Genomic DNA, 10,768 nt, shown 5'->3' on the forward strand with positions numbered 1-10,768 from the left:
CAACAAAAGACACTCCAAAAGATGAGTCTGGCAGCAATTTGGCCACTCTTACTAAAGAGGACTTTGGTGTCTGCTCAAAGACCTCTTGTAACAGAATTGTCAGAAACTGACAAGTGTTAACAAAAAAATTATTCCTTCCTTTGGTCTTTGCAGTGGAACAGACAATTCTCTGTCTATAAAAAGATAAAAAATGATAGTTGGCCACTGGAAAGAGTAACGTTTTCCATGCATAATGGAATTCAGCTGTGATTCTAATCAATAGAAGATGGCAAGAAATGTAACAAAGATGGCTCAAACAATAGCTGCAGGAGAGTGTCTTTGAACAGACCTTCAATCAAACATGTTCCCATAGACGACAGACTGCAAAAACAGGCGTTTGAGAAGACCTGGAAATGATATAAACATGATAAAGAACATTTCTTCTCTAATCACACAAGACTCCCATGTAAAAGAGACTTCCCCATGCAGCTCTCACCACCACAAGTCCTGTTTCTCTTGTTGTTATTTTAAGCATGCAGGGAAAATGCTGAAAGTGGGTTTTAACATATGTTGGGTTTCTATAGTGGGCATCATGTTGGCTGAAGCATGGAATTGTTTAAAGCAGGGGAGGCATAATCACACAGACAGAGTCCAGCTGCCCCCTGTACAAGTGCCAACCTGTCATCTGCTTGAGCTGGAGGAATATTACTAATGTTATGAATATTATTATGTCAAACACTTACATTATGTGAATTACATCTAGTGAGCCATCATAATGTAGAGGACTACATCCAATAGCATACAATATTTACAGCAGTATACAGTATTAACCATGCTACAAATTTAACTTGTATCCTACTTGTTATTAGACATATTCAAATTGTGTCTTTACATCAAACTTAAATGAAAATGTATTATTATTATTATAAGTTTTATTATTATTATCATTTTACAAAATAGTAAAAATACTATTTTACAAAACAGTAAAAATACAAAACATAGTAAAAAACACTAAATATTGTGTTTTATTGATGTACATGATTGTTGTGTAAAATGACAAACATAACTTTGCAATGTTTGTTTTTTAAAGAGTCTTAAGCTGATCCGTCTATGTCTGTATTTATGTCTATGTCTCTTTATTCTTGATGCAACATAGTCATAAAAGGCCTTTTTTACAGAAACTCTAAAGGCTGAGTGTTGATTGTTGTTGTAAAAAATTTAAGTGTGTTTTGACAAAGGTAGCATTTGTGATTAATTTCTATGGAAGCCAAAGGTCACACTAGGTGGATTGTGGGATAGACGTGGCATCTATAAAGGGTCCTCGCATGCCCCAAAGTTTGTCATTATTTGGCATAGTTTTTGGTTACACAATATTTTTCTGTCTGTATAATAAACTTTAACTCTTTTTCATTTTATTTTATTTTATTTATTTATTATTTATTTTATTTTATTTTATTATCAGGCTGTAAAACATTTAAGATTCCAACTGAAAGCTCATATTAATCGTGTATGACAGCGGATTTCATTATTAATCATAAGCTGCAAAAAACCTTTGCTAAACATAAAGAAGATTAAATAGATCTAGGTCCATGCATTATTTTTTATTGTTGATAACTAATAGCAAAAGACATAAAACTCTTTGCCAGGTATGGGAAGAGATGATGTTATGGCAAAGATAAACACTGAGGAATGCTCCTCATAAAATATTGTGGTCTGTTTTTTATCATTTAAATCTCAAGACTTTCCTGTTCCTGGCAGTCAAAACGCTCATATACCACAACAAACCATTCAGACTCAGACCACAGAATGAAATAAAATTACCTGTTTGGAAGTGGGAGTCATTTGTCTACTCTTTACAAGGTTTCTTCAGTCTCTCTGTGTGAGAGCGCACACCAATATTTACAGTGACAAATGGAAAGAAAGATAGAGGAGAACTTGGCTTTATTCAGCTTGGATGCCTCAGCAGGGACTGTAAGGTTTCACTGAAGGACATTCTCTCTGGAAGAGAATATGCATATTCATGTCATGGCTAGAAAATATTTCATGTAATTGGAAATGTCAGTTTTTATAGAAAGTAAAGCAGTAGTATTCCTTTCAGAGTTTGGTCTGCATGAAATGCACGTGCAATTGTAAAAATGGTGCATGTGCTTTTGTGTTTCGTTTGACCTTTTCCCCTCAAAATGTAGAGAGTTTTCCGAGAAGAGCTTTGACCTAATATGGTTATTGGTAATTTAGTCCCTCCACATTCCTTCAGAGATCAGACTGGCCCGTTCATCTAAAACGAAGCCAAATCTTCTTCAGAGCCAGCTGATAACAAACCACCATTATTGAGACACAAAAAGTCCTTGAATACTGTATTATTAATGTATTGCAATATTTTATCAAAGTATTTCAAGTATTTTAGATACCACCGTAGACTACACATATCAGTCCAATTTTTTAAAATACTGCCAGGAAGTTTCTGAATCCTCCCATTGTGGAATATATTGATCAGAATAACACATATATGTGAAAGCCAAGAGCTTAAATAGGGCTGGGGGGTGGAGGTTAGCACATCCATACGGGAAATAGTGACACAACAAAACCTTCAAGGACAAGTCTCATCCAGCTATCCGGGGTGAGGGCATGTCTGCGGTCTTGCCTTTGTGTGAAAGTCCAGAAGACACACACACCTGACTCACTCCACACGCACCTCATTTTAAGACCTGTGTGTGTAAGAGAAGGAGGGAGAGAGAAGGAAGTATTTTTATGGAGGGATATTCCAAGAGTAGGTTTTCCCTCGTGCTTAACTGGACATTAATAAAAAGAGTCCAAAGACATGCTGAAAGTTTTGTGTCCTTGACTGAATTATTTATCCAGCAGAGGATGACCTTGACGTTTTGTATTACCAAGCAGAGTTAAAAAGTCTGGGGTTTATGTACTATAGAGTAAAAGGATATGGAAATCATGTCCTCTGCGAAAAACATTACTGTCTTCTTCTAACATAAATTAATGCCCACTCTTCAAACGCTTGGCTCTTTAAATCTTTTTATCTTTTTTTTTTATGTGAACAAATTTTACATATCCACTGTGGTCTGTTGTTTTATAGATCTTTCAGTCTCAGATTTACAGTGTATTTAGAGAAATTCTAAGAAATGTATAACTATTTTAATGCACTGGCATTAGAAAATGTGGTGCACATTATACAACATTTTGTTTCAGTAAAAACAAATGTTTTGTTCACCACCATGCGAGGCTGGTCTATGGGAATGGTTCCATAAAAAATTACAAGGCTTTGAATTTTTCGAAAATGAATCACTAAGGCCTCATACAATCACACAAAACAATAACACCTCTCCAAACGGACACAGATATCACACGCCTAAATAAATCATTGCAGTTATGTCGGTGTAGAAAAGCCTGTCTAGGTAATGTTAAATTACCCAAACCTCCCGTTCTCTAGCTTTCCCGTTTCCTTTAGAACAAAGGAAATTCTTTTCCCAGCTCCAGTTAACCCATGCATCATCTCAAAGTCACGCTGGTTGTTGTGATAATGCACGTCCATTAAACACCTGTGGGCACGTACGTGAGGCTGTTAACAACACACAGCAGACTCTCCATTAAAACGATAAGCCTTTCTTTCAGGGCTGAGCTACTAGGACACACACCAACAGTTGACCTTGCACCCCTTCAAGTAGCCATGAGTGCCCATAAAACCCGAGAAAGTATGGAAAGCATAAAAATCCAGCTGTCTGAAGAGGAGGAAAAAAGAGGAAAATAAAAAAGTGAGAGCGTGAGGAGACTACGGTAACATAAACTTTCCAAAACACAGTTTAGTCTGTTTAGTTTCTACATTAGTATTGGAACTCTGTTTACTTGTAAAGAGACGCCGCTATTAAGTTGCGAGCATGCCAGTGCCAACTTTTCAGTGAAACATGGGGTCCAAAATTAACATTAAATGCAAGTAATATTATGTGCTTAAAACTATACAAACTATACAAATGCATTATGCAGACATATTTGATTAGTAGTATAGCAAAAGCGTTTATTTAAAGTGTGATATAGTGTATTGAAGTTATACATTTTTGCAGTCTTTTCACAGGAGTGCAATAGAGGAACCATTTTGGTTCCCCAACATTTTTCTTATAAGAACCAATTCACTGCAAAAGTTATGGGTTTGATTCCCAGGAAACACATATTCTGCTAAACGTATGCCTTGACTGCACTGTAAATCACTTGGGATGAAATTGCATAGATGTAAATCAATAAAATGAATGTCTAATAATGATACATGTAAAAAGTATTTGTACATGCACATGAAATTCTGTCTATTGGAATAGAGATACACTAGATAGTATAAAGAGGTGACTGTCACGTTATTTTACCTACTTGACTTGCTATTTAGGTTATGTAGGGTTTTACTAGTTGTAGCCACCAAAAAAGCAGCTACATTTCATGGCCGATGATAAATATTTATTGGCATTGCAGGTCTGGAAAGTTCATTACGGACCCTGGCGAGAAGCCCCGCAGAGCCCATCTGGAACTCCAGTGCCAAGCTAAAGGTGTTAAATAACCCAAACCAATTCAACAACCTGTGTGTTAAAATGTATCACTTCTAAAATGCCTGTCAACCACAGCAGGACTCTGTCAGTGCAGAGAAAATGTTATGTTTTGGCACGAAGCATTAAACAGATTCAGTAAAAGGCAAAGATGTAATCTGAAGTGCAAACATTTAAGTGTATTACAAAAGAAAACGTCGTATGTGCATACAAATATACAGCCTGACGGTGATGAATGGCATTAATGAGCTGACATTCTACTTTCATCTCGTCCTGTTTGACCGAGCGTAAGCAGCAGACTATGTCTGCTTATCTCTTCTGCATCAGAAGGAGAGATGTGGGGTCAATCCACAGCATCTGTCCAGCAGCTGTAGGAAAGCTCATTGGGGGGTGGGGGGGTTTTCACCCGACTCGTGCCCTGGAACTGCAGAACTCTGTTATGTAGGCGGTGAACTTGAATAAGCTCATTCTGCCTGTTGAAAGGCTTGGTTTTGTGTCTATGGCCTGAGGCACTGCAGGCGAAAGTTATTGGTTCGCTCGAAGTCCTTTCGCATTTTCCACAGCAGGAGCAAATGGAGAACCCTGTGGTTAAATGATGTATGTACAGTTCATGCTGAAAATGAGTGTAAACTTCTTTAAATTCAGGGTTCTCAACCGAATCCCAGGATCAACTTTTATGAGAGAAACCACAAATCTGTTCTCCGATCAGGATTAAAGAAATAAAAAAATATTACTTATAGCTTAGAGCTTATTGGTTATTGTTAAATGTTCTCTCATTTGTAAGTTGCTTTTTGCTTGCTAAATGAATAAATGTAAAACAATTTGAACATGATTTAAAAGTAGTTTTCCTACTGAAAACAAAACGTTAAACCGCACTACAGCATTAGCCTGCATTTACATTTTCTGTTTAAATGTACAACAAAAGCAGCAACACCGCTAATCCAATAGTTTTATTTATTTATTCTATAATATACAATCATACATTAATATCTAATACAGATGCTGAAAAAATGAAGAGAGCATATAATTTACTATTTATGTGTATAGGTAAAATGATCATTTTTGTTTGATTCCGTGAACTACTTACAATATTTCTCCCAAATTTCAAATAAAAATATTGTTTCTTTTTGCATTTATTTAACAGGTCAAAATAACAGACCTAAACATTTTTTCAGACCTCAAATGCTGCAAAGAAATTAAGTTCATATTCACTTTTAAGCAATACAACAGTAATATTTGCACACATATTTAGGAAAAGTTCACAAATTATGTTTTTATGTGATAACCTTTGGAAAGGTGTTTTAATTATTTTCCATGACTGTATATGTTTTACACATATTTTGATCTATTTATTCATAAAATGTATATGATTGCGAAAAAAAGCCAGAAGTTATAAAGCACAAAAGCATTGTGTTTAATGTCCAAAGAATAAAAATACCTCAAGTCACTGGATGGAAAAGATATGAGGGGAGTTGTTAAATCAGTGTGTAAGAATTTGAGAAGCCTGAGCACATATGGCTGAAGTCATAGTCTGTAATTGCTTCCAGGCCCGCTGCAAAAGGAGGGAAGAGAGGTAGCTGTACAAATACTGCTGTGAATCATGGGATTCATATTTTTCCTAAGAGGCTATCAGACTCGAGCACCATATTTGGACTGTCTGAAAAGCCCTGAGAGTTGTCTCAACAAAACCACCAAACATCTTAATTAAAAACTTGAAAGACACAACTGAGGAGTAGATGTATAGATTCATTTATTGATGTACAGTGGATTTATTTGTTGTTAAACGTTAGCGCGGCGTATATGCTCAGCCCGTAATTGCTGCCGGTCTCCAGAGAGAGAGAGAGAGAGAGAGAGAGAGAGAGAGAGAGAGAGAGAGAGAGAGAGAGAGAGAGAGAGAGAGACTTCATACAATAGACACATGAGCCCCTGCTCATTACAGCAGCACAGGCTCATGTAATGAAACACACAGTGCAGCACAATCACATTGGGGGCCACTGAGTCCCTGGAATGCTGAATTACACAGTTAGGAAAAAATAGTGAGAGATTGAAAAGGAAAAAGAGAAAAGCCAGTTTCTAATATTTTGAGCAAATCGATGTAAATGTCAGAGATTGCGACAAAGATGGTGTGATATGATGCAGACTAAAAGGGGAATTCACCAAGAATAATTTGGGCCTGCTGATGAGGTCATTTATTTGCATGCTGCAGTAATCCTGGCTCAGTAGTTAATGATGAAGCAGATTACCAGGATCAGATATACTCTGAAAGGACTGCACACCACTGTGATCTACATCCACTCTTCTGAACCTGTTATAACTCTCTTTTTTGGCTATGGCTGTATTAGACAGGGTAGTGAATAGATGACAGGTAATCATATATACGGGCCCACAATCATACGTCGCAGCCCATGAGGACATCGGATTGGACGTAGTGTTGTCTCGTCATGCGATTGTCATTTTATGAATAGCAAAATTTTGAGAACAAATAAAAAACAATTTTTGCTCCTTGTAAAGTTTACTTAATTTAAGCAAGTTAATTAAACAATTTTTTAAAACATTTAGATTTTACCTTGTTCAGTCATCTAACTTAATCCATTCAAGTTTGGACTACATGAATGATTTGTGTTGTGTTAACACAGATTTGTTCAAATTGGCAGATGATTTCCATTTCCCAGCATCCTGAGCGTAAGACTGCATTTGGAGAGAATGTTTCTTAATTAAGTGTTGTTTTATATCTTTTTCAGTTAAGAGAAACATAGTGTTTAAAGGTGGGGTGTCCGATTTCTCTTAGCCGTTGTTGATGTTCAAATCACCAAAACAAACACACCCCTACCCACATCTGTCGCTTTCGTCAGCGCTCGGCTCGGCTAAAGTCCGTCCTGTGCACTGTGCACCTTACTGCTGATTGGCTACAAGGTTGTTTTGGTACTCGGCCCGACTCAGTTGTCTAAAGCGTAATTTGGAAATCGGTTACCCCGCCTTTAATGTTCACTTATCTTTAAGATTTAAAAGAGTTTGCGATATTTTTGAGTTTTGTGGTTACCACTGTTCAGAAGACTGGTGCCATTTGCTTAGGTAGTGGGAGGTTACATTTTTTAATTTGAATGTTGGTGAAGCTGTCTTAACCTGATATCTTTTTGAAAAATATAAGTGAATATTTAATGTTAAATTAGGTAAGAACATTTGAATTGAGAACTTTGAATTGAAATTTTTTATGCACTAATCATGATTGCTTAACAAATATTGGGTAATTTGAACACAGGCTGAACTAAAGCACGTGCGCATACATTGCCAACAAAACACAGACATCAGTTTCACTCACCGCATGCGGTTCATGTCCGGCATCTTTTAGCGCTGGGACAGCTCCATATATCAGTTTCAAACGATCTCCAAATCCAGCGTTATATCAACCGTTTATATAACATTCATCACCCAAATGCAGTGAACAAACAAACACCTGAACGTTGCGAACATATGCGCTCTCTCTCTCTCCTGCACACAAGTGAAAGTGACGTCTGCGCATGCTCCTTCTCCTGCTCTCCTTGCTGCCGCGTGGGCGTGCCGTGTGCTTTTCCGGGAGAATTGTCCAATAAGGGACTAAGAAAAATAGTTACGAAACAGTTTTATATGTTCGAAAAAAACTTTCCGAAACCTGTACGATCGCTGGGGGAGTGTATCGAGCACAGAAATACTACGTAATACGCCCAACTCTTTTTTTGACAAGTTGACCATGTTAAGCATGAGAAGACAGCACGTTTAACATTGTAAAGAAGTCAGAATGCATGACACACCGTTGCACCACCCCTTTAAATATTGCATGTAAATTAGTTTTTACTTTTTGGCTTACCACAATCTATAAACAGAGTTTCCCATGTTTTAGTGATGGTCTGTGAATAATTTGGTAACCAAAACTTGGTAACCATTTAATTAATTCACAATATGCACAAATTTATTCCTAGTCTTATCCATAATAAAACGCTACTCCGTTACTGTCTCTTGTCTTGTCACACTTTTAATTGTGAATAACATCACATCAATCACATAAATGTCATATATTTCATCTAAAACAACGTTTTGTAGTTTGCAGCAGTGGATACTGTCGGTCAACAAAAGTTGTAAAATATTGGATGTTTAGCCACTTACATCGTGCATTGCATTCTGAATCTAAAATGTCTTCTTTGATTTTGGTCACTGCTCGGCTCTCTAAACATCAGTAACTCCTGCCTTCTAGCATTTAATTATAGCAAAATAATTTTTTAAAATGTATTACACACAGTGTTGGGTGTAACTAAGTAATACATAAAATGTAATTCAATTTGGAAAGGTTTTCCTTAATTTAATGAAGTTTGTTAAAGAACTTGTTTTTTTTTGAGTGTAGAATTAAGTATAATCTTCAGTCTATTATTATTTAGTCCATAAAAACTACCTGCAAAGGAAGGATATGTGTTCTGATAAAACTTGAATGCTCATTGTGTTGTTCACAGCCTTTAAAAGTAAATTTCCCACTGAAAAGTCAGATAAAATATTAATATGAATAAAAACAGGTGTACACACCAGTACTATTAAAATAATTATATTTATTAAGAATGTAAATTTTATTTCATTTTAATTCTGATTGTTGTAATGTTCTGTATTTTGTTTTGATTTTTTATATTTGAAACAAAACTCAAAATGTATTTTGGGAAAAATATATACATTCATAGGATTTCATTACAGGGTATATTTATGTTGTTGTTTTAGCAGTATTGGTTACCTAATAGTCATACAGGCCAAGTAAATGTGCGTTACGGCAGGAATTCAGAGGTGTTTGTGCCATTCTGAAACATGAGAGGAAAAGCTCCCACCCGTTTCCTGTCATTCTTTGACGTCTAAGCATCATTAATACATGTAAGAGTACTGCCAGACATTCCACAGTTGCCTGTTATACTGTGATCAGTGTGTAATCAGATTATAACCTGCCAATGCTCCATAAATCAGACATGACATGATATTAAAATAAGGGATACACTGTATTCCATGACCCTGAGCACAATTATTTGTTCTACGCTCCTTGATACATTTTTACGATATGTATCTTGATAAAAATATGAAAATATATCATTTTCATCAAATAAGTGTGGAACATAAAAATGATGTAGGCATGGATGAATGTTTACGAAATGGTTTTAATGTGACCTTGCTAAACTAAACATGACATGACCATTGTTTTCCTATAGGAAAGTATGTTCAATGGAAAAATGATAACTCTTTGTTACGAAAATCACATCTGACTTTTTGTGTTTGAAAAATGTGCACTTCATGAAGGAAGACTCTCTCATTGAGTGGGAGTCTGTTTGAAGACCTGGAGAGGTTTCAAAGGTGCACCGATTTATGGAGATTTATTTATTAGGGAAACATTTGATACGGGATGTTTCAGAGTTTCCAGGTGCTGGTTCAGACTTGACCTGTGACCTCAAAGTTTAGGATAAATCTCTTTCTACATTCCCTCAACATCCATTCCGTTTATCTAAAGAAAGACTGGCAAATATACTTCAGATGTTTAGAATAACAATTCTCCGTCATGTGCAGCACCCACATAAGAACTGTTTTCCAATCTCCATTTATTGCGCAAATAACCTCATGGCCTTATCTGCCATATGTTTGCGTTGGCCCGTGTAAAATCATATCATCTCTGTTGACAGATTACACAACAGAGCCAGTATGTGTCATATTAAGCAAGCCATCAAAACAAGTTGGAAACCAAATTGCACTGATCGTTTCCTTATGGTTAATCCAGCTTTGTAATGCTGAATCATATCTTTGAAGTTTCGAGTTTTGCAGGCAGAACAAGCGGCAACGGCTCTCACCCCCAGGTATGCTTGCGGTCGGGGTGGATTCTCATGAACATGGGAACCATGTAGACCGAAAAGAGATTGGCGATTGATTTGTGCTTCCCTTTTGACAAATGATTTAATAAGCAATGAAAGCATTTTGTTTTATTAACTCTTTAAAACACCTCCAGAGGCCAAAAAATGCTCCATAAAACAAACATTACAGTAATTTGGAAAAGTTGGGCTGGGATGGGAAGGGGGATTGCAGAGGCACGGAGCTGGTTGAGGTTTTGGATGCGTGTAGGAACTCCGGCCACATAAAGACGCCCAGACGCTCGCTGTAGAGATGCGGCCCAGACTTTGCCTTTGCGTCTGATGCTCAGGAGGCTTCTGGGTTTCTCACGTCATTGCTCATACAAACACCCACACCCTGTACCACGTTTG

This window comes from Triplophysa rosa, linkage group LG13 (assembly GCF_024868665.1).
Source record: "Triplophysa rosa linkage group LG13, Trosa_1v2, whole genome shotgun sequence".
In the NCBI taxonomy this organism is placed as follows: domain Eukaryota; kingdom Metazoa; phylum Chordata; class Actinopteri; order Cypriniformes; family Nemacheilidae; genus Triplophysa; species Triplophysa rosa.